The sequence below is a fragment of the Lepus europaeus genome, chromosome 7 (assembly GCF_033115175.1).
Source record: "Lepus europaeus isolate LE1 chromosome 7, mLepTim1.pri, whole genome shotgun sequence".
Classification (NCBI taxonomy): Eukaryota; Metazoa; Chordata; class Mammalia; order Lagomorpha; family Leporidae; genus Lepus; species Lepus europaeus.
In genome coordinates, this window is record NC_084833.1 from 50,860,811 (window position 1) to 50,887,864 (window position 27,054).

Genomic DNA, 27,054 nt, shown 5'->3' on the forward strand with positions numbered 1-27,054 from the left:
CTGGGCTCCCAGCCTTTATTATTGTCCTACCTCCTGAATACGCCGTGGTCCCCAAATTCGGTATCTGCCCAGTTGAGCTAGTCATCAGCTTCTTTACAGTTGCTCCCGTGATGTTTTTCAGTTCAGTAGGTGCCAAGACTCCTTTACTTGTATACAAAACCAAGAAATCTAAGCTGACTTCTAGCCAATCCTTCTCCAGATCAGAGGCCAGTGACAACTTCTTTCCTGATTCCTACCCTCCCCGATTCCCATCATCACTATCTTAGTTCAGACATCATCATTTCTCAGGTGGATTTTGTAGGTTTGATAACAGTTTTCCTTGCTTCTCATCTTTCCTTCTCTCTAGTCCATCTTCCATATTAGTCTCTAAGTGATCTATCAAAGAAGAAATGCATGACTCTGTCATCTGGCTGAGACCTCTTTAACGGCTCCCCATTGAACCCAGGATAGAATCCAAATCCTTGACTCAGAATCTGTGATGAAATGAAGGCTGGGTTTTGATCACGGGCTAATGGAACCTGGCAGGAAGTCTGAAGGTTGGGAGGTTTTCCTCACTACTGAAAGGGTTTTTCAGGAGCAAATGCCCTTCTTTGGAGAGGAAATGTATGTTAACACCTGCAAATGCTTTGGCCATTTCTCTCTTGTGCTCTCCCTTTAAAGCCTTTTTTCTATTGTATTCGAAAGGTAGAGTGAAGAGAGTAGAAGAGAGGAGAGAGAAGAGAAGAGAAGAGAAGAGAAGAGAAGAGAAGAGAAGAGAAGAGAAGAGAAGAGAAGAGAAGAGAAGAGAAGAGAGAGGTCTTCCATCTACTGGTTCATTTCCCAAATGGCCACAGCTGAGACTGGGCCAGGCCGAAGTCAGGAACTCCACCTGTCTCCCATGTGGGAGGCAGAGACCCAAGTACCTGGGCCATCATCTGCTGTCTCCCAGATATTTTAGCAGGAAGCTGAATAGGAAGAGGGGCAGCTGGGACTCAAACTGACACTCCAATATGGGATGTGGGTGTCCTGAGAGTGGCCTAACCTGCTGTACCAGAGTGCTTACCCTTGGTCATCCCTTAACCATGTGGGAAGACACTGCAGAATAACAAGTACAAACAAGCAGAAAGGTAGTAGTTTGGGTCCTGCTGCTGCCTCAAAGTCATTGAATGGCTTTCCTCCAGATTTTCTGGAGCATGAGATAGCGACTGTCAATCATTTAAGCTGCTTTTAGTTGGGTTTCTGGTTCCTCACAGTTCAAAGCACTCTAATGAATATATTTACAGAATGTTTCATTTCTTTAAAATAGAGAAATACCAAAGATTTTCTTAAAATGAAGTCCTTATGGCTTTCTTGTTCACACAGCAATAGGTAGCTTCCTCTGTTGTGGCATTAGAAGTAAATTTTTGGTTTTTTTTTTCACATTTCTTTTAACTTATTAAAGCCACAGTAGTTACTGGCACAATGAATAGCCAAGTACATTCTCAAATTCAGTTTTCTCACCCCTCTGAGCCACGTTCAGCCTGCTTTAGTCCTTAGGTCAGTGCAAGGGAGATAATAATAGCTAGTCAGCTGTATCTGTGGGGAGCTGGGTATCATAGCTCATCTCTGCTGAAACATCTAGCTATGCTGGGCTGGTCGCCATGGAAACCCAGCTGATGCTCTGAGCATATGGCCTGCAGCCTCTGTCTTTTGCATTCCCGGTGAGGGAGAAAAACTGGTGCTGGAGAACAACATGACAGTGTCCTACATTAGCGGCTGTGCTTGCTGGGGGTGGGTGGGTGGGGGACACTGTGCAGGGGGCCGAGTGGGAAGCACTGTGGGGAAACAGTGTAGAGAGTTCTGATTCCTCTGCGCACATTCCACCTGTCAGGCCAGTGCACCTAAAATGTGCCCGGATGGACCTGGCGAGGCTGGAGGCATGATGGGGAGGAGAGAAGAACAAACATAATGAGAACTCATTGTGTGCTGGATACCATATTACAAGTAATGATGACCGTTAGCATTTTTTTGAACATAGTAAATGAAAGTGCTTTACATCATTATTTCACTTAACCCACACAACCAACCCATGAGGCGGATTCTATTATTCTCTCAGTTTTTCAGGAAAGGGAACTCAGTAAATAATTGTCAGAAGTCACATAGCTGACCGGCGCCGTGGCTCAACAGGCTAATCATCTGCCCTGTGGCGCCGGCACACCGGGTTCTAGTCCCAGTCAGGGTGCCGGATTCTGTCCCGGTTGCCCCTCTTCCAGGCCAGCTCTCTGCTATGGCCTGGGAGTGCAGTGGAGGATGGCTGAAGTGCTTGGGCCCTGCACCCCATGGGAGACCAGGAGAAGCACCTGGCTCCTGCCTTAGGATCAGTGCGGTGTGTCTGCCGCAGCGCACTAGCTGCGGTGCCATTGGAGGGTGAACCAGTGGCAAAGGAAGACCTTTCTCTCTGTCTCTCTCTCTCACTGTCTACTCTGCCTGTCAAAAATTAAAAAAAAAAAAAAAAAAGTCACGTAGCTAGGAAGTAATAAGCCCTGGCTTAAACTCAAGATTGTCCATCCCTAAAATATCTACATAAACCTATGCTATACTGTGTCTCTACCACAACGAGTGCTCTGGATTTGTTATTTTGTTCAAATAAATTGCATTGATATCAGATTTCTATCTTGTCCATTCAGACAGCTCTAACATTCCATAGCCCAAGTGACTCATCAACAACAGAAAGGTATTGCTTACCATTTTGGAGATTCGAAGTCCAAGATCAAGGTGCCAGCATGTTTGGGTTCTTGCAGGGACCAGCTTCCTCATAGACAGCTATCTTCTCACTGTAACCTCACATATGGAGAAGGCAAGGGATTGCTCTGGGGTCTTTGGGGTCTTTTTCATAAGAGCACCAATCCCACTCATAAAGACTGTCTTCATGATCCAGCCACCTCTCAAAGGTCCCACCTACCAAAACTATCATCTTAAGGACTTTACAGAGACACAAACATTTAGACCAAACTATTTCACACCAAGCTTTTAAGAGACAGTGAAAAGTGCTTGTTTAAAATTTTTTACATAGAGTTAAGGTAAGAATCTTTTGAATTATCTCCTCAGATGGGCAAACTATGAAAGGGAATGCCTGTGGGAGCCCAGTTAAAATGCCCCTCTTTGGGGTGGGTGTTGTATTGCAGTGGTTAAACTGCTGCTCGGGATGCCCACACCCCATACTGAATGCCTAGCTACTCTGCTTTGACTTAGCTTCCTGCAAATGTGCACCCTGGGAGGCTGCAGATGATGGCTGCTGTGCTTGGGTCTCCAGAAAATTCTGCCTGCACATTAATTGTTGTGCTCTAACTGCCTAAATCATGATTTTCTCCTTCCTGGAGTTCATAATCTAGGGGAAGAGATGAGAAGAGAAGGCAAAGTGGTTGTGTTAATAGGAAAGGAGACAGTCAGGGATCAGGGAAGGAGCTGGAGGAAACAGGACACTACCCCCTGCCCCAGGGTGTCTCTAAAACTCCTCCCTTCAGGGCTTTGCCGCCCTGAAATCACTGGCAGCAAAGCCAGAGCCTACCACCAGCGCCAGCAGCAAATAGCCGACATGGCTGCTGACTGTCCGCCCATTGTAATATCTTATGATAAAATGACCATGCCTGACACTGCCACACCCATTTGCACCTGATTCCAGGATATTTCTGAGACTTCCTAAAAAGGCGACAGTTTCCAAATTCCTGGAAATCTCTGCCCTTCCCGGAACAAACTCATACAAAGCACTGCACTCTCTTTGCTAATAATTTTTTTCCTCTGCTCATCTTTATCCACCTCTTGTCCTCCAATTCTTTTGTGCATCAGAGACAAGACCTGGGGCTCCTCAGCTCCCCAACAACTCTGAGGAACTGCTCAGATTGCACCACCTACTTAGCTCCTCTCTGAACCAGACTCGGGCACGTTGTTGAGATGTCATGGGCACGGATGCTGACTGAGGGGTCACCCAGGGTGTTGTAGGGGGCTGGGGAAGGCAGTGAGTGCAGAGGAGCCAAGGCCATGGGTCTGGGGATCCGGAGGCCTCACCCTGTCCCTCCCATCAGTCTTGAGCTGGGCTGGTCCCCCTGTTGGGCCCCCCTCTCCTAGAGGAGAGCCTGTAAAGGGAGTTGGTCCTGGTGCTATCTAGAATCTATGTCAGTGTGGACATGCCATGATGGGCTGCCTCAGGGGTGCATCAAACAAGCAGAGCAGTTTCCCAGAGTGTGGGCAGCACAGCCTGCACGTATTATGTATACGAATGTCTTACGTGGCACAGAAGATGATTTCAAGTGGTTAGAGTCTGAACATTTTCTACTTTAATGGTTACGTATATTTAAACTACAGTGTATAAAGGGAAATAAACAAAAACACTCCAAGGAGTGAGATATATATATATATATATATAAATTTTCCCTTAGAAAATACTTTTTCTTAGACTGTATTTAAAAAGATATTTGTTAATCAAAAGCACATGTGGCATATAGATGGCAAAGTTCGTGAGGATGGTAAGTGAGCAACTGACTCGAGCAGTCGTCTCATCTCGGGGTTTAGTGAACACGCCATGTCTACTTAGTCCTGTCCTTTGTACTAATCTTTGCTGATACTGAGTACTGTGGAGCTAATCACGGTCAAACCCAGAATGAAACTCAAAACCGAATCTCAGAAACTGTACTGACACGTTCACTGCCAACTATGAGCTCTGCTTTGCTTTGGATCTGATTTCTTTCCTGCTTTTAAATTATTCCACTATATCTTCTGATGGAAGCTGTGGAAAGTTACAAGGTATCAGAATACACAAGTAACATTCAAAATCTGAGAATTATTAAGCCCTAAAGCATACATCTGACCAATAGGAATAGACATTAGCTTAGTCCTTCATAATTTACAAAGTTGTTTTCACATATCCTGTTCTATCATTTTTTGTCTTCATTGGTAAGACTCATTGGTAAGACTCTGCTGGGACGAATATTATTATTATTCCCGCAGATAGTGAAACTGAGGCACACAGGCGCAAGATGACCTGCTCATGGTCACACGGGTTGAACCGAGGTCCTCCCACTACCATTTCCACATTCCCTCCGTGTGGCAGTACTTCCTCTGCGGTTTTCGTCCTTGTTAAAGCTAACACTGACAGTCCCCCCGGGTTCTCGGGCCGGGAGGACTGAAGCCGGTGACGAATGCCCGGGGCTCCTGGGCACAGGCGCATGATCGCCGCCTGCCCCGATTAGCCTGGCGCTGGTCCCGGCCCGCGGTGCTCTCGGCAGCGGCACTCCACGGCGCGCTCTTGCATGCCCCGGCAGGCCGGCCGGCCCCGGGAAGGTGCGTGCAGAGCCGCTTCCGCCGGGCTGGCTCGGCTTGTCTCGGGCTCAAAGCTCCCTTCCTCCGCGAGCCCAGCCTCCGAGCGCCGTCTGGAGCGGCTGCGCGCTCCCGGCCCCAGCGCGCTCCGGCTCGGTGCCCTTGCAGGGTCACGTCCAGTGCGTCGTCGGCCGCCGGCACGGGCCCGGCTTGGGCGGGAGCTCCGCCCGGGAGCTGGCTGAACGCTGGCGCCCCTCCCGCGCGGCCGGTCCTCTGTCCCCCGGCCCTCGCTCCTTGCTGTTACCTGTGCACTTGGCTGTCAGGGGAGGGTTTATACGACCAGCTTCTCCCAGAGTCCCCAAGCTCGCTGGCTGGGAGATGCTGGAGAGCGAGATAGCGCTTTCCTAGGCGCTCAGACAGGCAGCGTGTTTTTTTTTTTTTTTCCTTCTTCTTTCTTTAAATGAAAAAAGAAAAAAAAAAGTGTAGGGGAAATTTAAAAAAACGAGAACAAAAACAACAGCTCCTCTCCACCCTTTTAATTATATATACAAGATATTCAAGGTAGAAAAACGTGAAAAAAGCAAAATAGTATAAAGGAAAAATGCAATATGTTCCTCCAATCATCCCTACGTCCCAACCCGAGAAGAACCAAAGATGACATGTTAGTATCTGTCCCTCATGGTTTTTTTTTGGTTTTGTTTGTTTTTTGCCTATTATAGTATCATCGCGTACCTTGTTCTTTGTACAAAAAGCTGAGCACATTATATTGTAGTTACTATTTTGTAGGGGTTTTTGTTGCATTTGTTTTACTTAATCATGAACATTTTCTGTACCAATCATATTCTCCTACAATATGATTATTAATTGTAGTACAGCATCGTATTATATGGCTAGATCATAATTTAAATAATACTCTATTTGACACTTAAATGGTTTTCATTCTTCTACAATGCTGTGGTATTTAATAACTTCAATTTTCATGCATTATCTCTGATTATATTTTTTTCTATCCATTTATTTGTGGCAGAGGGCCACAGAGAGGTGGAGACAGAGAGAGAGAAAGAAATCGTCTATCTGCTGGTTCACTCCCCAAATGGCCACATTAGCCAGAGCTTGGCGGATCCGAAGCCAGGAGCAAGGAGCTTCTTCTGGGTCTCCCACTTGGGTGCAGGGGCTATCTTCTGCTTTCCCAGACCACAACAGAGAGCTGGATCGGAAGAGGAGCAGCTGGGACTTGAACTGGTGCTCAAATGGGATGCCAGCACTGCAGGCGGTGGCTTTACCTGCTATGCCACAGCGTCGGTCCTCTGATTATATTCTTAAAATACATTCTTGGAAGTAGTATTCCTGGGTCAAACAGTAAGTACACACTTAAGGCTTTTACCCTAGGAGTTCCACAGTGAGTTTAAAACATAATTGTTACTTAATGTAAAAGCAACATTAGAGCAGCAATAATGAATTTTTCAAAAGAAGTATTCACAAACTCCCTTCTCTAGCAAATCAATTGTTTTTATTTATTCCGAATCCTGTCCCTATGGATAGAGAATTTTTATGTAGTTGTGTTTATAGCTCTATTAAGCTGATATGCTCCCAGAAATACATGCTCACACTGGCTGTAGGGTCCAGTTGCTGAACCTTGCAGCCAAAAGCAGAGAGGCTCTTAGGAATTCAGTAAAGGGGACAGAAGTGCAGCTAGGCCTGTAGGACTGGGCCTAGAAAGTTGTTCTGGACCTAGGCAGCTGTTCAGAACTCCATCTAACGCTAACACTTTGACATTGACCTAAGTCGGCTGCTCTCTGTACTTTCACTTCATTCTGTGTCTGCCTCTTTCTTTCCGTGCATCCAGTGGCTTCCTCATGCTCTACTCTGCATCTCTTCACAGCCTCATGGTTTCTGGCTCCTTATAACGTATGTGGTCACAGCCCCTTGTGGCCCTTGCTTGATCACGTGATCTATGTACTCTGTAAGTATCCATCCTCATAGGACTTGCCTGATACTCTTGGTATTCCCCAATCCCACTTTCAATGGTTGAGAAACCTATTGGCCCCATTTCACCCCTGTTGGAGCAGAGTTTTGCATCAGAAGATGCTGGCTGTTTGAGATCAGTTCCACCTGGGCCAATCTGTTTCAGGAGGGCGAGGGGCCTAAAGGTGCAGAACATGATTGTTTAGAGCTGCTTTGCCCAGCAGGTGCTGTGGGTGATTCAGTTCCTCCAAAGGTGAGAGTGGCCATTGCAGGGAGCTGGGGTTTTACGTATAGTACAATAACATAGATATAATTATGTGTTTTAATTATTATTTCATAGTATATAAAGACTTCATAATTATCCAATTTAATACAGACATACTAGATCATCCAGTGGATAGACTGTAATTTATTTTTTCTTAAAAAACAATTTTGTGGGGACCAGCACTGTGATGCAGCAGATTAACACCCTGGCCTGAAGTGCCGGCATCACATATGGGCACCGGTTCTAGTCCCGGCTGCTCCACTTCTGATCTAGCTCTCTGCTATGGCCTGGGAAAGCAGTAGAAGATGGCTCAAGTCCTTGGGCCCCTGCACCCATGTGCAAGATCCAGAAGAAGCTCCTGGCTCCTGGCTCCTGGCTTCAAATCAGTGCAGCTCTGGCTATTGTGGCCCATTGGGGAGTGAACCATCGGATGGAAGACCTCTCTCTCTCTCTGCCTCTCCCCTCTCTGTGTAACTCTGACTTTCAAATAAATAAATCTTTAAAAAAAATTTCATTTCCTCTGTCTTTTTTGGGGGGGGGGGCAGGCAGAGTTAGACAGTGAGAGAGAGCCAGAAAGGTCTTCCTTCTGTTGGTTCACCCCCCCAAATGGCTGCTATGGCTGTCGCGCTGCACCAATCCAAAGCCAGGAGCCAGGTGCTTCCTCCTGGTCTCTCATGCGGGTGCAGGGGCCCAAGCATTTGGGCCTTTCTCCACTGCCCTCCTGGGCCACAGCAGAGAGCTGTGAAAGAGGAGCAACCAGGACTAGAACCCGGCGCCCATATGAGATGCCGGCGCTGCAGGCGGAGGATTAACCAAGTGAGCCACGGTGTCAGTCCCTCCTCTGGCTTTTTAAAAAAATTATTTATTTGAAAGGCAGAGTGACACAGAGAGAAAGAGGGGGGGGGGAGAGAGAGAGAGAGAGAGAGATCTTCTATCTATTCACTTGTTCACTCCCAAAGGCCCACAGCAGCCTGGGTTGGGCTAACCCAAAGCCAGGAGCCAGGAACTCCATCAGGTCTCCCACATGGGTGGCAGGGACCCTAGTATCATCTGCAGGAAGTTGACCTAGAAGTGGAGGCAAGACTAGATCCCAGGCCTTCTGATAAGCAATGCAGGCATCCCAAGTAGCAGCTTAAGCCACTATGCCACAATGCCCACCCCAGATTGTAGTTTATGTAAGCAATCTCCTATAGCTAGACATTTAGATTTAGGCCCTTTAAAAAAAAATTCCGGTTTGGGAAATTCTGTAATAAACAACTTATCAATATAAATGTTTACTTCTTTTGGATTTTTGGCTTAGGGATATATTAAGTAATGCTTTTAGCTTCAAGGAACAGAAAACTTCTCTAGATGGCTTTCATAATTTTTATTATTTATTTTTATTTGAAAAGCAGAGAGGCAGACCTTGAGAGATCATCTATCCACTGGTTTACTCCCCAAATGCCTACAACAACTGGATCTGGGACAGCCTGAAGCCAGGAATAGTGTCTTAACCACTGTGCCGAATGCCTGCCCTGACTTCATTATTAAGGTAACTTATTAAATGCTCAATCTTAGTAATTTTAATTCAGAGTATTCTTCACAGGCACCTGCTATTGATTAAAAAACAAAACAAGGGTGAGAATTCGGGCAGCAGGTAAGACCCGGTTTGGGATATCCTAAGTTGGAATTCCAGCCCCTCTTCCAATCCAGCTTCCTGTAATGTGCACCATGGTGGGTGATGGTTGGAAGACTTGCATCCCTACCACCCACTTTGGAGACCTGGATCAAGTGCCAGGCTCCTGGCCATAGTCAGACAGGGTGTTGGCAACATGGCTCCACATAGGCAGTCTTTGTCCTAAGCCAGTGTTTCCCTAACTTCAGAATGAATCAGGATCACCTGCAGGGCTTCTTAGACCACAGCCTGCTGGGTCCCAACCCAGAGTGTCTGATTCAGTAGGTCTTGAGTATTACCTGAGAAACAGCGTTTTTCTAAAAAAGTTCTATTATTTATTTGAAAGGCAGAGTAAAACAGAGAGGCATGGAGAGTGAGAGAGTGAGAGCAAGAGACAGAGATCTTTCAACTACTGGGTCACTTCCCAGATGACTGTAACATCCAGGGCTGGGCCAGACTGCAGCCAGGAACCTGGAACTCTATCTGGGTCTCCCTACCACCCCAGCCCTGGAGCTGTCACCTGCTGCTCTTTAGGGTATGCCCCTTACATTATTTTATTTAAAATGTTTTGATTACCGTGTAATACTGTACATTTTTTATGAAGCACAGAGCAAAATTACAACACATTTTCACAGTGTAAGCCAATTAAATCAGGCTACTAGCCTTTCCATTTCCTTATTTCTCCTTTCTGTTTGGAGCCTATCAGCTCCTCTCATCCAGTTCTTTACACAGAGTATAACATATTATTTTGAACTGTAGTCACCCCACTATGCTTTGGAACACTAGAACATTCTGCCTCTTTCTGATTGTGTTTGGTACCTGTTATCCAAACTCCCTTACCCTCCTTCCCTCACTCTTCCCAACCTCTAGTAATCACCTGTCAAAGTACAGATTGACCTGGAAGCCTATTTGGAAAAGCTCATGAAAATGGAATTATTGGGGGCCTTTGGTGTGGCCTAGTGAGTTAAGCCACCAACTGTGATGTCAGCATCCCCTGGTTCAAGTCCAAGCTGCTCCACTTCTAGCTCTCTGCTATGGCTTGGGAAAACAGCTGAAGATGGCCCAAGTACTTGGGCTCCTGCATCCATGAGAGAAGACCTGGAAGAAGCTCTGGGCTCCTGGTTTTGGCCTGGCCCAGCCCCAACCCTTGCAGTCATTTGGGGAGTGAACCAACCAACAGATGGAAGCTCTGACTCTCCCTCTCTCTGTAACTCTGTTTTTCAAATTTGGAAAGGAAGGAAGAAAATGGAATTGAGAGCTTAGAGCTTTATGTGGTCAGCACCCCTTGCTATCACACATTAATAGTTATTTCCTGCTTTTCAGCAGTCCATGTCCTGTTGCTATTAGTAACCAAATCTTCAATCTGGGGGACTCTTCATGTGTGTGTGTAGATGCTGAAGATAGTTACCTTCTCCCATTAGGAAGCCAAAAACCTGGATTCTTCTCATCCACCTCCTGATTCCTTGCAAAGCCTGGAGCGTGTGGTTTAGTTTCCATCAGTCATTCTTTTCTAGTCTTTGAATCACGAACATGTGACAATGTGGAGGTGACTGGAGGTCATTTTCCTCTTAGCAGCAGGGTGACATGCACCTAACTGTTTCTGCTCTGTGACCTGTGGTGTGGTTCCAGCTGTCCTGCCTGTTTACACTCCCCGGTTCTTCAGCTTCCTATCGATTCTGGGAGCCTCTGTGCTTTCCCAGTACATTATCTTTTTGCTTGAGGTAGTTGGTGTTTGTTTTCCTTGCTTAGAGCCCCAAACCCTGGTTATTACATAGCCTTCATGGGACAATTCTTTAGCACTTTTAGAATTGCAAAGAGCATAGTTTAAAATCTGCTGCCTTAGGATAAATCCTTTGGAATGGAATTGAGGGACAAAGGTACAAATAGTTTAAAGTTTCTTGATAATTATTGCCAAATAGCATTCCAGAAGTCTTGTGTAAATTTACCTAACCACGAACACTGGAAATTATCATTGTTTTAATTTTTCCCAGTGTAATAGTAGGAAAATGGTTCCTATTACTGTTTGAATTTGTACATGCTTAAAACTAAGCCATTAAACACTTCTTTATATTGGTTTATAGATACATTTCAATTTATGGAAGATGTCTATTCAAGCTTTAATTTTCTTTGTTATGATATGAACTTTATATAATTTAGATATTCAATCTTTGAATGCTCACTGAAATTTTCCCTAGTCTGTTTTTCTCGTCTCTTTTTGTACAGAAATGTCACACTTTGGTATAGTACAATCAGCTCTTTTCCTTTGTAATTTCTTCTTTTGCTCCAGTGCTTTAAACCTCACCACTCCTCCAAAGATCTGATAGTGAATTCAATTTCCTGCCAGTTTTTCTGCGATTTGACATTTATATATTTAACTTTTTAATCCATCTGAGATAGAGTTCTGTGTGTGGCATAAAAGTATGAGTTGCTATACTGGCTTTTAGAATCAAAGGGCCTTGTGAATAAGCCCGACCTCTGGGTTTTTGTTTTATTTTGCTTTGCTTTAGGTTTAGTAATGCAAAAGCTATTTTCCAGGGAGCCAGTGCTTGTGATTGAGAGAAATGGGAGCAAAATGGAGAAGGAACCTTAGACAATTGAGATGGAAACAATAAGAGGCAGAACAATTGGAACAGAGACAGAAAGCAGAGATAGAGACTGAAACAGAAGCAAAGAGAAGTATCAAAGAGCTAGAAGCCTGGGGAGAGAAGCCAATCTGTAGCAGAATAAAGATCTCTCTGTCTTTTGTCTGTGTCTCTCGGCCTTTCACATAAATGAAAATAAATGTAAAAAATTAAAAATGAATAAGTGAGTCTTGAAATTTCTCCAAGTTGGCAGGAACCCCGCCCCCACCCTACCCCACTTTTTGAACTGTGTACTATCTCACTGTGTCAGTAAACATTTACTTGAGCCATGCTCTATTAACAGACGTTTAAATTGAATCAGTCTCTGGCTATCACAAAAAAGTGCTTCAGTGAATCAGTAGCCTTATGCATGTTATTTTGCACATGTGTGCATATACTTGTTAAAGTAGCTATTAGAATTAGTGGGCTGGAGTTATGGTGCGGTGCGTTAAGCCACTGTTTGTGGTGCCAACATCCAGTATCAGAATGCTGGTTTGAGTCCTGGCTACTGCACTTTCAATCCAGCTCCCTGTTAATGCACCTAGGAAGGAAGCAGAAGATGGCCTGAGTACTTGGGCTCCTTCCAACCATGTGGGAGGCCTGGCTGGAGTCCCTGGCTCCTGGCTTTGGTCTGACTCAGCCCTGGCTGTTGCAGGCATTTGGAGAGTGAACCAAAAGATAAAAGAAATTCTCACTCTTTTTGTCTCTTTCTCTCACTCTGTCATTCTGCTTTTCAAATAAATCTTAAAAAATGGAAAGAGAATTGTTTTCACTGAAACACAGGCAGACAAAAAAATTGTTTTAAAGAAGATTTTAATTTATTTGAGAGGCAGAGTTAGAGAGAGAGATCCTCCATCCATTGGTTCACTCCCCAAATGACTGTCAATGGCCAGGGCTGAGCCAGGAGCTTTATCCCAGTCTCCTGTGTGGGTGCAGAGGTCCAAGCACTTGGGCCAACTTTGCTTTCCCAGGTGCATCAGCAGGGAGCTGGATTGAAAGTGGAGCAGCTGGAACTTGAACTGGTGTCCATAAGGGATGCCAGCATTGCAGGTGGTAGCTTAACCTGGTGAACCACAACACTGGCCCCACCCCCAAATTTTTTTTAATAAAAAATTATATTTGTTAGGTCAAAGGACTCGTGAATTTATAATGTTGCTAGATATTGCTGTCTCACAAAGAGTGTTTACATCTTGACTGGAATTCATCCAGAAAACCATATCTCTGTGACAATGGTTTCCCATGCATGTAGTATATTTGGGAGGTACAAGGGAACATTAGAAAGCTGGGGGCTGGGGGTAGCCATTCAGAGAAGCCAACCATTAAAGGAATGTGTTATGGGGCTGGTGCTGTGGGTAGCAGGTTAAAAGCCATGACCTGTGGTGTTGGTATCCTATATGGGCACGGTGCTGGCATCCCATATGGGTGCCGGTTCAAGTACCAGCTGCTCCACTTTTGATCCAGCTCCCTGCTAATGGGAAAGCAGCAGAGGATGGCCCAAGTCCTTAGACCCCAGCACCCATGTAAGGGACCAGGAAGAAGCTTTGGATTCCTGGCTTTGGCCTGGCCCAGCCATTTGGGGAGTGAACTAATGAATGGAAGATCTCTCCCCCCCACCCCGTATCTGTATCTGTGTAACTCTGCCTTTCAAATAAATCTTTAAAAAAATTAAGCCTCTTCCCCCTTCAAAAAAAAGTAAAAAAAAAAAAAAGTGTTCAATAAATACTATGAAAAAAAAAAAAAAACCTGTTCCTCAGCTATTGAGACAAGGGCTGTTCAAATTCATCATATCTCAAAGTGTCAATTTCACTTCTATAGATTACCTTTTAGGTGCTCTATTAGTTACCCCAGATCAGGGAGAACATACGGTGTTTGTCCTTTTGGGACTGACTTGTTTCACTAAGTATAATATTTTCCAGTTGCACCCATTTTGTTGCTCTAATAGACTTTTAGTTCTTTTTTTAATTAACTTTTTATTAACTTCATCACCTTCTCATCCCACCTAAGGATTAGATGTTTTGGCTACTTCCATTTTAAAACACTGAACAAAGGAGCTAAACACTACAGAAGTTTAGTGATCTGACCTAAACCATTTGTCCATAGTGGGAATGCCATTTGATCTTAAGGTTTTCTCTGAAATCCATGCAGTGACCTTCCTAGTGTATCAGACTGCCCTTTGACACAACTTTTATTTTCTAAAGGTAATGGAATAATTGACCTCCTTACTTCTTAATCTGTGAAACTGAAGGGTTGCTTAGAACATCTGTTGTTTGTGCCTCCCAGCATTCATTTGCATTCCTATAGCTGTGTATTTTTTTTTTAGATTAAAAAAAAAACCATTTATTTATTTATTTGGAAGGCAGAGCCACGCAGAGGGAGAGAGAGAGGACTTCCATCCGATGGTTCACTCCCCAAATGGCCGCAGTGGCTGGAGCTGCGCCAATCTGAAGCCAGGAGCCAGGAGCTTCTTCCAGGTCTCCTACGTGGGTGCAGGAGCCCAAAGACTTGGGCCATCTTCCACTGCTTTCCCAGGCCATAGCAGAGAGCTGAATCAGGAAGTGGAGCAGCTGGGACTCAAACTGGTGCCCATATGGTATGGCAGCACTGCAGGCAGTGGCTTTACCTGCTTTACTACACCACAGCAGAAAGAGAGGAGAGACAGAGAGAGAGGGCTATCTTTCGTCTGCTGGTTCACTCCGCAAATGGCTGCCACCACTGGGGTTGGGCCAGGCTGAAGCTAGGAGCCAGGAGCTTCTTCTAGGTCTCCCATATGGGTGCAGGGGTCTTAGGACTTGGGCCATCTTCTGCTGCTTTTCCAGGTGCAATAGCAGGGAGCTGGGACTTGAACCAGTGCCCTTATGGGATGCTGGCACTGCAGATGGCAGCTTAACCCGCTGTACCTCAGCTCCAGTGCCAATAGCCCTGTCTTGTGGCTCTATCCTGGCCCATTTTCAGCCCAAAGAGCCCACCTCCATCTCCAGGTACCTCTGGAGGTATTCATGGAAACTTTAGTAAGCCTGGCCAATAGGAACAGCACAACAGTTATGGATTCAGGGTATGTGGTCCAACTCTGGTCAGTTCAAGTGAGACTCAGTTCCAGGTCTTGCTTTTGTTTACTTGTTTGTTGCTTTTGAATGGTATGAGAGGGGACAACTGGCATAGAGCCCCTTCCTTTGCTGCAGAAACTGTCTAGGGCAGCAGCTCTCCACCTGTGGCCACAGAACACTAACTGGGAGTGCATTAGTGAGTCAGACATGCTGGGGTGGGGCCCAGCAATTTGTGTCTAACAGGCCCTCCAGGTGATCCTGATTCATTCTGAAGTTGGAGAAACACTGGTTTCAGGGAAAGACTGTAGGTGGAGCCACGTGGGCAAGCCAGGAGAACCCCATCAAAGATGACTACAACCGTACAGAACCCACAGGGCTGAGAGATCCGGGAGGGGAAGATGCACTGGGGGCTCTGAGCCTGGTCATGCTGGAACTCACATTGACCACTGCATAATTTAGTCACACAAATGAGTCATTCTCGTGCTCTCTTTTTATTTTTATTTATTCGAATATTTAAGACATTTATTTAGTTATCTTCATGCCCCGCTGTAACACATTTAAGTCTCCATTTCATATGAGTTTTGTAAATAGACTCTCTTATTTGTAAAATTGAATAACTAACCTTCAGACTTGTAGACCTCAATGGAACCTTACAAACTCTACCTTTAAACTACAACAATTGAATCGTTGAGTAAGACAAGTGAGAGACAGCCACTTTTTATTTACATTGTTTTAGTTTATATGTATTTAAGTCTTATTCTGATGACTAGCCTGTTTCCAACATGAAAACCAAATTTAAAATAACTTGATCACGTTGCTTCAACACAACTGTTCACAGCTCCAGCCGTGTAAAAGTAAATTCAACTTTACTGTCTCAGAGAGAAAACCTATTTAACACAAGTTCAGTGCAGTTGAACCCTTCATAAACATCATGTAAATATAGGTTGATAGAAATTTTCAGGGTGCTACTACTATAAGTAACATTTTGTCCTACATATTAATGCACTGAAACAAAATATTAAGTTTATTTAAAATATGGATAGATTATTTCGTTCTGTCCAAACCTACTGAATACCTTCCAGAAGTCTCATACTTCAGCCTAGATATTGTTTGAGCAGGGAGTATATTGTGACCTGTACAAAAGCTCCCAAGGAATTTCTGAAAGAAAATATGATCTTCTAAGTTAAAAGTTGATTGATTTGCCAAAGATGTAGCCAGGTTTGCTTTTCTAAAAGCTTCTGAAAAGGTCGACGTGCGTGGCAGCCTCTAGCTATATCTTCACGGATGCCCCGTACTCCAAAGTGAGAGCAGCTTCAATTACCATTCTCCAGCTCCTGGTCCTAGAATATGTGCTCCTGGTACTTTGTCAGCTTCTGCCATCTGTGTCTGCATTCGTTGTAGCTCTGCTGTTAGCATCAAATGGGAACTTATCAACTTTGTACTCAATACCCTCTTCCTTCAACTGCTCTTCTGATTTTCCAACCCAAGCAACTGCAGGTTGTGTGTAAAGTACACATGGTGCGCAATTGTAATCAGTGTGCGCAGTGCCACCAGCTAATCCTTTGACACAGATAATACCCTCGTCCTCTACTCTGTGAGCCATTGCCAGGCCAGCAATCACATCCCCAAATGCACAGATATTTGGAATTTTAGTTTGGAATCTAGTATTCTACTTCTGGGATTCTACCTCTGGATGTAGTTCAATCCCCAGTTCTTCTGGTCACAAATTCTGAATAAAAGGTCACCAACCAATGCAAGCCAAGTGATAACTTTAGTTTTACCACTGAAGCAGCATCAACAGAAACATCAAATTTTTAAAAAGATTTAAATTATTTATATTTATATTTATATTATTTATATTATTCACTTTAAAGACAGAGTTACAGAGAGAGGTAGGGACACAGACGGAGAGGTCTTCCATCCTATGGTTCACTCCCCAAATGGCTGCAACAGCCGGAGCTGAGCCAAATCAAAGCCAGGAGCCAGGAGTCTCTTCTAGGTCTCCCATGTGGGTACAGGGGCCCGAGGACTTGAGCGATCCTCCACTGCTCTCCCAGGTGCATCGGCAGGGAGCTGGATCTGAAGTAGAGCAGCTGGGACTTAAACTAGCGCCCATATGGGATGCTGGTACCGTGGGCCAGGACTTTAACTTGCTGCACCACAGCGCAGGTCTTGAAACATCAATTTTTCCATCTGTTTTCTTGGTAGCACCAGTAACTTTTGTATTCCATTTAAATTTAAGTCCTTGTCTTTGAAGGATGCAAATACGTTTTTTAGCTATCTCCATGTTAATTCCAACTCCACCTGCATGACTCAAAAATTGAACTGCTATCATGTCTGCCCCATGTCTTTGCCACACTGAACCCAATTTTACCCCTATTAATCCTGCACCAAAAACAACCAACTTTTTTGGAACTTTTTTTTTTTTTTTTTTAAAGATCAAGCACCTGCAGATGACACTAGTCTATCTTCATCAACTATACTTCCAGGAAAAGGAGGAAACTTCTGATCCTGTAGCCACAAGAATGCTCTTTGTGCCGATGACTTGCATGCTGCCATCAGCTTTTGTGGCAGTGATCTGATGTTTGCCAGTAATCTTAACAGATCCATGGACAGGAACAAACTTATTCTGTTTGAATAACAATTCCACCTGTTAAAGCTTGAGCTGCAGTGCCCTTCTGCTCCATCATCTTCTCTAAATTCAGGTGAACTTAGGACATTTCGATTCCCCTAGATGCAAAATCTTTTCCATGGGTCATATGGTAATCATGAGAGTTATTCGATAAAGCTTTAGAAGGAATACAGCCCACAGTCAAGCATGTCCCTCTGGATGTTTCACTTTTCTCAGTGCAGACTGTCTTAAAGCCTAACTGGGCAGCTTTCATGGTAGTGACATATCCTCCAGGACCAGAACCCATCACGGTCACATCAGCATTAATGGATTGGTCTGCGTAATGGATTGAAATGGCCTCTCTTGGCCAAGGGGCAGTACACATGACTCCAGTTCTGCATTTTTCCCTGCTACTCTTCTCTCCATCAATGCTTTCACCATCCCTAAGTGTGTTCACCACTTTCTATCTTTTTAAAATATATTGGAAGGGCCGGTGCTGTGGCATAGCGGTGCTGGCATCCCACATGCATGGCGGTTTGGGTCCTGGCTGCTCCACTTCTGATCAGCTCTCTGCTGTGGCCTACAAAAGCAGTAGAAGATGGGCCTAGTCTTTGGGCCCCTGCACCCATGTGGGAGACATGGAAGAAGCTCCTGGCTTTGGACTGGCGCAGTTCTGGCCGTTGTAGCCATTTGGGATGTGAATTAGTGGATGGAAGACCACTCTCTTTCTGTCTCTGCCTCTCTATAACTCTGCCTTTCAAATAAATAAATAAATATTTTAAAAAATAAGTACAATAGGCCGGCGCTGCAGCTCACTAGGCTAATCCTCTGCCTTGCGGCGCCGGCACACCGGGTTCTAGTTCCGGTCGGGGCACCAGATTCTGTCCCGGTTGCCCCTCTTCCAGGCCAGCTCTCTGCTGTGGCCAGGGAGTGCAGTGGAGGATGGCCCAAGTGCTTGGGCCCTGCACCCCATGGGAGACAAGGAGAAGCACCTGGCTCCTGCCTTCGGATCAGCGCGGTGCGCCGGCCGCAGCGGCCATTGGAGGGTGAACCAACGGCAAAAAGGAAGACCTTTCTCTCTGTCTCTCTCTCTCTCACTGTCCACTCTGCCTGTCAAAAAATAAAAATAAAAAAAAATAAAAAAGTACAATAAAATATACTGGAGAGATAGATGGGGGGGTGCTGTGGTGTAGTGGATAGAGCTACCTCCTGCAGTGCTGGCATCCCATACAGGCTCCAGTTCAAGTTCTGGCTGCTCCATTTTCAATCCAGCCCTCTGCTATGGCCTGGGAAAGCAATAGAGGATGGCCCAAGTCCTTGGGCCCCTGCACCTGCATGGGAGACCAGGAAGAAGCTCCCGGCTTTGGATCCGCATAGCTCTGGCCGTTGCAGCCATTTGGGGAGTGAATCAGCAGATGGAAGATTCTCTCTCTCTCTCTCTGCCTCTGACTCTCTGTAACTCTCTTTCAAATAAAATAAGCAAATCTTTAAAGAGGGAAAGAGGGGGGGGGGGAGGGAGAGAGGGAGAGAGAGAGAGAGGGAGGGAGGGGGAGAGAGAGAGAGAGAGAGAGAGAGGGAGGGAGGAGGAGGGGGAGGGGGGAGAGAGAGAGAGAGAGAGAGGGAGAGAGAGCGAGCGAGCTCACCTTCTGTTGGTTCATTCCCCTAACTGCCTGCAGTAGTTGGGGCTGGGCATGGGGGAGGCCAGGAGCTGGGAACTCAGTTGAGGTCTTCAATGCAGAGACTCAACTACTTGATCTATCACCTGCTGCCTCTCAGGAGCTGCGTTGATGAGAAGCTGTAACTGCGAGCCAGAGCAGAGAATTAAACCCAGGTGCTCTGATATGGGACATGGGCATCTTAACTAGCTTCTTAACTGCTGGGCCAAACACTAACCCCAACTTTCTCTCCCTTCCCTTCCCCCACCCCCCACCCCGCCTCTCAGTTCCGGTTATGTTTGTCACTGGCAACCAAACAAGTCCTGGCCGTCAAGGGGAACATTTATTCTTCCTTATGTTTCCAAGTGGAGAGACTCCCTTTGAACAGTGGTTCTCAAAGTGTGGCAACTCAAGCAGAGCCCCCAGGGAACTTGTTAAAGAATACAGTTCATCAGGCTCCCCATTCTGTGTAGTAATAGCCCCAGGTGATTCTGTGCCCACTAAAGGACAACTAGACTAGGACTTCTGGTCTCTTATTCACTCTCCCCATGAAGAAGGTCTGAATTACCTGATTAGTGAGTTTGGAAGAGTGGCCTGGGCATGCTCAGTTTGTCTCCTCTCTTCCCTGTCTCTGGGAGCCAGCCTGGGTAAAGGGACAGCTGCTCCATTTCCCCAGGTGTCACAGTTCTACCAAAGGCATATTCCCATATGATGAGGCTGCTGTTTTTCCATCCCGTCTGTAGCTAACTAGTAAATTTATTCTGGGAGCAGTGCAAGCAAACTCTTTTGGCCTCACATGTAAAGCATGTCCTCCAATCTAGCTCTTACCAGTAATAAAGCCATCATTCTGTGTCTGTTTTCTCAATCGGGTCAGACTCAGCAGAGAAGAGAGTTATTGTTTAGTGAGTGCCCCAACACTGGCTAACATAAGAGGAGTGAGTAGATGGCTCAGGCCTCTTTGGCTTCCACGATTTGTAGGGGAGGGGACAATGGCTTCCCTCCACACTCCCAGATTCTGTGGCTGAGCTACAAATTAAGTTGGCATAAAACAGATAAACAGGGAGACATCATATGACATTATGTCCAGTGTGACAGGCCCACAAAATACGAGCCTTGAAGAAGGGTTAGATGATTGAAGCTTATATGGCATCCTGAGCTACACAGAGGATTGTGGACTTGGGGCTTCTGAGTGTGTTGGGTATCTACACAAGCTATGGGAGAAAAATGTGATAATATGGGGCTGGTGTTGTGGTGCAATGGGTTAAGCTGTGGCCTGCAACACCAGCCTCCCGTATGAGATCCTGCTTGAGTTTTGCTGTTCCACTTCCAATCCAGGTCCCTGCTAATGTTCCTGGGAAAGCAGCAGAGGATGACCCAAGTGCTGGGGGCCCTGACAGTCACATGGGAGAACCCGACAAAACTCCTGGCTTGGGCCTGACCCAGCTCTGGCTGTTGCAGCTATTTGGGAAGAAATGAAGCAGCAGATGGGAGATTTCTCTCTCTCTCTCTCTCTCTCTCTCCTTCTCTGTAACCCTTTCAAATACATAAATAAACCTTCAATGGGACAAATACCATATGTTCTCCCTGATCTATGATAACTAACAGAGCACCTAAAAGGAAATCGGTAGAAGTGAAATTGACACTTTGAGAAACAATGACTTGAACAGCCCTTATCTTGACAGTTTTTGTTTTTGTTTTTCTTAATGGAGAATGGGACTGGGAATGGGAGAGGGAGGAGGAGGTTGCTTGGGAGTGGGGGAGGGAGGGCAGGTATGATGGGAAGAATCACCATATTCCTAAAGTTGTACTTATGGAATTTGTACTCATTAAATAAACAGTTTCTTTGGGAAAAAAAATAAACCTTCAAAAATATGTTGATTAAATGTCTTATTATGCAAGTACAATCTCTCAGGTAATAAAAGTAGATTGTTGAGAACAGCTCTCTTCATAACACAGAGACTCTATCAATGTAGATTTGCTTTATGGATGTGAATTTCTTTTACAAAAGGACAGGTTTGCAGAACTACTCCTGTGCTTGCCATTTCTCAGAAAAACTAGCTTAACATGTGGCAACGACAGACGGACCCCTTGCTGGCAGTGCTTCCATCCCCTCCATCATATTTTGGAGCGGTGTGTCCTGAGCCCCGGGCACATCCTAGGAGGCCAGGTGTCACCGTCTCTCTCCTGGGTGGCTGAGTGCACTGGGGAAGAAAACCTTGTTTGTTTTCACCAGACCACTGGTGTTGCACCTGTGGCAAACAACAGTCTCCCGAGCCCCATGGGGCTCGGGAGGGGAGATTGCAATCTTGAAGCATTTCCTTTCAGTTCTCTCCTGAAGCAGTGTGGTTCTGTGAAGCCTGAACCAGGCCTAGAAAACACTGCCTTTTAAAAAGCTTCCTAGGAGCTGTCTACCTGCCCTGATTACCAGGTTCTGTCGGCTGTCTAGCCTAAATCTGTGTGGCTGCCCTTGGCAACGTGTGCTGCTGGGCCCAGAGATGCCTCTGTCCGTCGTTTGAAAGAAAGGCCATCTCTCTTCTCCCTTCTGCTTTTTTTTTTTTTTTTTTTTTTGGGCTTTCCTGTGTTCGCCACAGATTTTTCAAATAGCCCCAGTCATTCAGGGTGAGGGGTATGGATGAGAGAAAGACCCGCTTGAGGTTCTAAAAACCAGGCCCTGGAGCGAAAGGGAACTCAAATTTGGGGTTCAGTGCCCTAGAAGGGTAGACACATCTCTCTTCGGGGAGCTACTACAGGGAAGAAAGAGACAAAGTAGCTGTCAGTGGTGGAGGATCAGGAGAATATTTTCTATAAATGACCCTCATTCTCGGTCTTCCTGGAATAATTCACCCCCTCTTCCAGATTATCTAATTACCACTTATTTATTTATTTAAAAATAATTATTTTTTTTCTTAAAGACTTATTTATTTGAAAGGCACAGTTAGAAAGAGAGAGAGAGAGAGAGAGAGAGAGAGAGATATCTTCCATCTGCTGGTTCTCTCCCCAAATGGCTGCAACAGCTGGACTGGACTGATCCAAAGCCAGGAGCTAGGAGCTTTTTCCTGGTCTCCCTCCTGGGTGCAGAGGTCCAAGCACTGGGGTCACCTGCTGCTGCTTTACTAGGTGCGTTAGCAGGGAGCTAGATTGGAAGTGGCATAGCTGGGACTCAAACTGGCACCCTTGTGGGATGCTGGTGCTGCAGGCATTGCCTTTATGTGCTATGCCACAGCACTGGACTCATAACTACCACTTGTTTTACATAGATTATATATATACAGTTTTGGTTCCTGTTTTACCTAAACTTTTTAAAAGTGTTCACAAACATAATTTTCTATTTTTTTCATTAAAAAGATTGGACTTTATTAAAATTAAGAACATGTACATTGGGGTGGGCATTTAGCCCAATGGTTAAGATACCGGTTAAGACACCCATGTCCCACATTAGAGTGCCTGGGTTCAATCCTAGGCTCTGGATCCAGATTCCAGCAGAGATGGTTCAAGTAATCGGGTTCCTGTTACTCACAAGAGAGACCTGGATTAAATTCCCATTTCCCAGCTTCTTCCTGGCTCAATCCTGGTTGTGGGGAGTAAACCAGTGGATAGGAATTCTCTCTTCCTGCCTGTCTTTCTCTGCATGTATATTTCTCAAATAAATTAATTAAAAGGAAAAAAAAGTTCACTTGTATCTATCTGGGATAGCTGAGTGTCCTGTCAATTTTTTTTTTTTTTTTGACAGGTAGAGTTATAGACAGTGAGAGAGAGAGACAGAGAGAAAGGTCTTCCTTCTGTTGGTTCACCCCCTAAATGGCCACTACGGCCGGCGCTGTGTCGATCCGAAGCCAGGAGCCAGGTGCTTCTCCTGGTCTCCCATGCAGGTACAGGGGCCCAAGCACTTGGGCCATCCTCCACTGCCCTCCCGGGCCACAGCAGAGAGCTGGACTGGAAGAGGAGCAACTGGGACTGGAACCCAGTGCCCATATGCTGGCGCCACAGGCGGAGGATTAGCCAATTGAGCCACGGCACTGGCCCTGTTGTCAATGTTTTAAAAAATCTATTTTAAGTACAAGAGCTCTGGAGCTCAGACCTCCTGGATTCAAATATGCACTATACCATTTACCAGCTGTGCAAGATCTCTTACCACAGCTTTTTGGAAAATACAAATAATATAACCTACTTTGGGTGGTTGGTTAATGGATTACACTGGATAATGTTTTAAGCCATTAGCACAGTGCTAGCACACAGTAAGTGATCAGTGGCGGCATACCTGATTCTATGGATACATCTCTATCTTTATAGCTATACTGTATACATGATGCATACTGTTTTGTATTCTCCTGTATTTGTCAGTTCACATTGCTGTACAAAGTCCCTTAGGCTGAGGACTTGCTAAACTGCAGAAATTTATTTCTCACAGTCCTGGAGGCTGGGAAGTCCAAGATCAAAGTGCTGGCAGATCAGCATCTGGTGAGGGCGCTCTTCTTCATATACCATACCTTCTGTGTGTCCTCCCACGGTCGAGTGAGGCTTTATTAAAAAAACAAACAAACAAACAAACAAACAAACTTCTTTATTTATTAAGCCCATCTAATAAAAGCTTCTCCTGCATCTCATGCATGACAGCAGAGTCCTCATAACCTAATCGTCTCCTAAAGGCATTACCTTTTTTTTTTTTTTTAAGATTTATTTATTTATGAAAGACAGAGTTAGAGAGAGAGAGAGAGAGAGAGAGAGAGAGAGAGATCTTCCACCTGCTGGTTCACTCCCCATATGGCCACAATGGCTAGAACCAGGCCAGGCCGAAGCCAGGAGCTTCTTCTAGGTCTCCCCTGTGGTTCAGGGCCCTAAGAACTTGGGCCGTCTTCAGCTGCTTTCCCAAGCACATTAGCAGGAAGCTGGATCAGAAGTGGAGCAGTCAAAACCTGAACTGAAGTCCATGTGGGAAGCTGGTGCCATAGGTGGCGGCTTTACCTGCTATGCCACAGTGCTGGCCCTGGTACCATTTCCTTTTAAAAAAAAGTTTATTAATTTATTTTCATTCACTTAACAGAGAGAGAGAGAGAGACAGAGACAGAGATAGAGACAGAGACATCCACTGGTTCATTCCCCAAATGCCTACAACAGCCGGGGCTGGGTGAAGCCAAAGTCAGGTGACAGGTACTCCATCTGGGTCTTCCATGAGGGAGCTGCCTCAAAGGATGAGTTGGAAGGAAGCTGGATTGGAAGCAGAGGAGCTGAGATTCAGACTGGCACTCTGATATGGGATGTGGGCAGCCCAAGCAGTGGCTTAACCTGCTGTGCTATGATGCCCGCCCCAGGCCCCTACCTTTTAACAAGTAATCACATTGGAGATTAGGTTGCATCATACTAGTTTTGGGAGGATCCAAACAGTCAGACTGTAGCACCTACCTATCTCATTTTCCTACAAAAATAAAAATTGTTTATGACCACATAGTGTTCTGTACTATGGCTGTAGCATCACTTATTTAACCAAGACCCTGTTTATAGACATTTGGATAGTTTTCGATATTTGAAAAACTCTATAATGTCTGCTAGACTCTCCTGGCAGCCATGCCTGAGGGATATGACTTTGGTCTTGTTCAGCCTTCTTGGCTGTTGGATTCCCACAGTACTGTGCTACCCTGAGAGGGACATTAACCTGGGAGATAGAGATCTGAGTTCCAGTCGTGCTTCTGCTTTGTCCCTAGGTGATTTGGGGGGACTGCCCTTTTATCTTTGTACCTTTGCTCCGTGTCTGAAATAGGAGAACTTTAGAGAGAATGACCTCCTGGACCTGAGATTCTCAGATCATCCTCTGCTAAGCTGTGGATTCCTTCAGCTCCATTGTGGCCTTCCTCAGGGCTGCCTGTGCACACGCTTGAGCATGCCTTTCAGTTGCTATTCTTAGCAGCATGATCTTTAAACAAGGAATAGATTTGTGCTTCTGTCTCATCTCATATGCATGCAGCTCCTGCTGGGCTGTTTCATTCTCTACCAGCCATTCATTCACATTAAAAGCAATGGCCCATTAAGGAAATAAGTGGATGCTGCTGCCCTATGAACTAAGATCAGGATTGCAGGCTCTCTGATTGGGGGCTTGGCCCTCTTTGGTCATCAAGCCATGGCTCTTTCTGACTTAGCCAGAGATGAGGTCAGGGGAATCTTGATTTCAGAAACTCCCTATTCACTCCACCCTCTGACCCCTTCTCTAGGGTGGATCTGGATCAGGGATGCTATTTGGTCAGTAGTGGCTTTTAATGATGATCAGTAACCCAGCAGTCCAGATGAGAAGGTCATTGTTGTCCTGACATAAAGCATGGACATGAAGGCCATCATTGCGGTGCAGTGGGTTATACTTCTGCTTGTAATGCTGGCGTCCCATATCAGAGCACCAGTTCGAATCCTGGTTGTTCTGGTTTCGATTCAACAGGAAGGCAGCAATAGATGGTCCAAGTGCTTGCAACCCTGCCATCCACGTAGGACACATAGATGGAGTTCTAGGCTCCTGGCTTTAGTTTGGCTGTTGTGGTCATCTGAGGAGTGAACCAGCAGACAGAAGATACCTCTCTCTGTCTCTGCCTCTCTCTCTGTAGCTCTGGTTTCAAATAAATGAATCAGTCTAAAAAGTCTGTTTACAATAGGTGAATTTGAATAAGTAGTATATGGGTGCTTTTATACTCTATTCATTGAAATCGCTCCCAAATAAGGTTTGTTTGTTTGTTTGTTTGTTTGACAGAGTTAGACAGTGAGAGAGAGAGACAGAGAGAAAGGTCTTCCTTTTTCCATTGGTTCACCCCCAAAGTGGCCGCTACCACCGGCGTGTTGCGGCCGGCATGCTGCGCTGAACTGAAGCCAGGAGCCAGGTGCTTCTCCTGATCTCCCATGCAGGTGCAGGGCCCAAGGAGTGCAGCCATCCTCCACTGCACTCCCTGGCCACAGCAGAGAGCTGGCCTGGAAGAGGAGCAACCAGGACAGAATCTGGCGCCCCAACTGGGACTAGAACCCAGGGTGCCGGCGCTGCAGGTGGAGGATTAACCTAGTGAGCCGCAGCGCCGGCCACCAAATAAGTTTTTAAAAGCACAATCATTTACAGTTTTTCTTTTAAATATTTTATTTATTTATTTGAGAGGCAGAGTTACAGAGAGAGAGAAAAGAGAGTGAGAGGTCTTCCATCCCCAGATGGCTGCAATGGCTGGAGCTGAGCTGGGATAACTTGAAGCCTGGAGCCAGGAGCTTCCTCTGGGTCTCCTGTGTTGGTGCTGGGGACCAGGCACTTGGGCCATTTGCCACTGCTTTCCCAGGCCATAAGCAGGGAGCTGGATCGGAAGAGGAGCAGCATATGGGATGCTGCTGTAGGTGGAGGCTTAGCCTACTAACTACACCACAGCACCGGCCCCCATTTATAGTTCTGTGGATCAGGAATTCAGCAAGGGCTGGGGCTAGGCAGTTCTTGCTTGGGGTCTCTCATGCAGTTGCAGTCAGATGCCAGTAGGGGCTGCAGGCATCTGGAGGCTGGATTGGGCTGGGTGTCCAAGAAGCCTCACTCAAATGTGGCGGTTGATGTTAGTGGTCTGGTGGGAGCTCAGGTGGACTTCTCACCAGCATGCCCACGTGGGGCCTCTGCAGCAGGTAGTCTGATGGAGTCAAGCATCTCACTTTGTTTCTCTCAGTGCACGAATCCCAAGAGAACAGGTGGAAGCTGCATGGTCTCTTCTTGCGTAGTCCTGGGTATTAAGCAGTATCTCTTCTGCTGCATTCTATTATTGCATCTGCATTACCTAGTATGTCAAGAATGTGCAGTTGTGTTCCAAAATCTTCACAAATGCTCACTATAGGCCAGTTGTATGAGCTTTCTATTAGTTAACATGATTCTTCATGAGGTAGGTAGTCTTATTGTTTTTTTTTTTTTTTTTTTTTTTTTTTAAATTGAGAGGCAGAGAGACAGACACAAAGAGAAAGGAGAGAGCCCCGAACTGC

At 45.7% G+C, this 27,054-nt stretch overlaps 1 pseudogene; it reads right to left on the reverse strand.

Moving 5' to 3' along the window:
- Positions 1-5,200: 5,200 nt before the first annotated feature.
- On the reverse strand, positions 5,201-17,832 carry LOC133763741 (dihydrolipoyl dehydrogenase, mitochondrial-like; annotated as a pseudogene).
- Between the last annotated feature and the right edge of the window lie 9,222 nt (positions 17,833-27,054).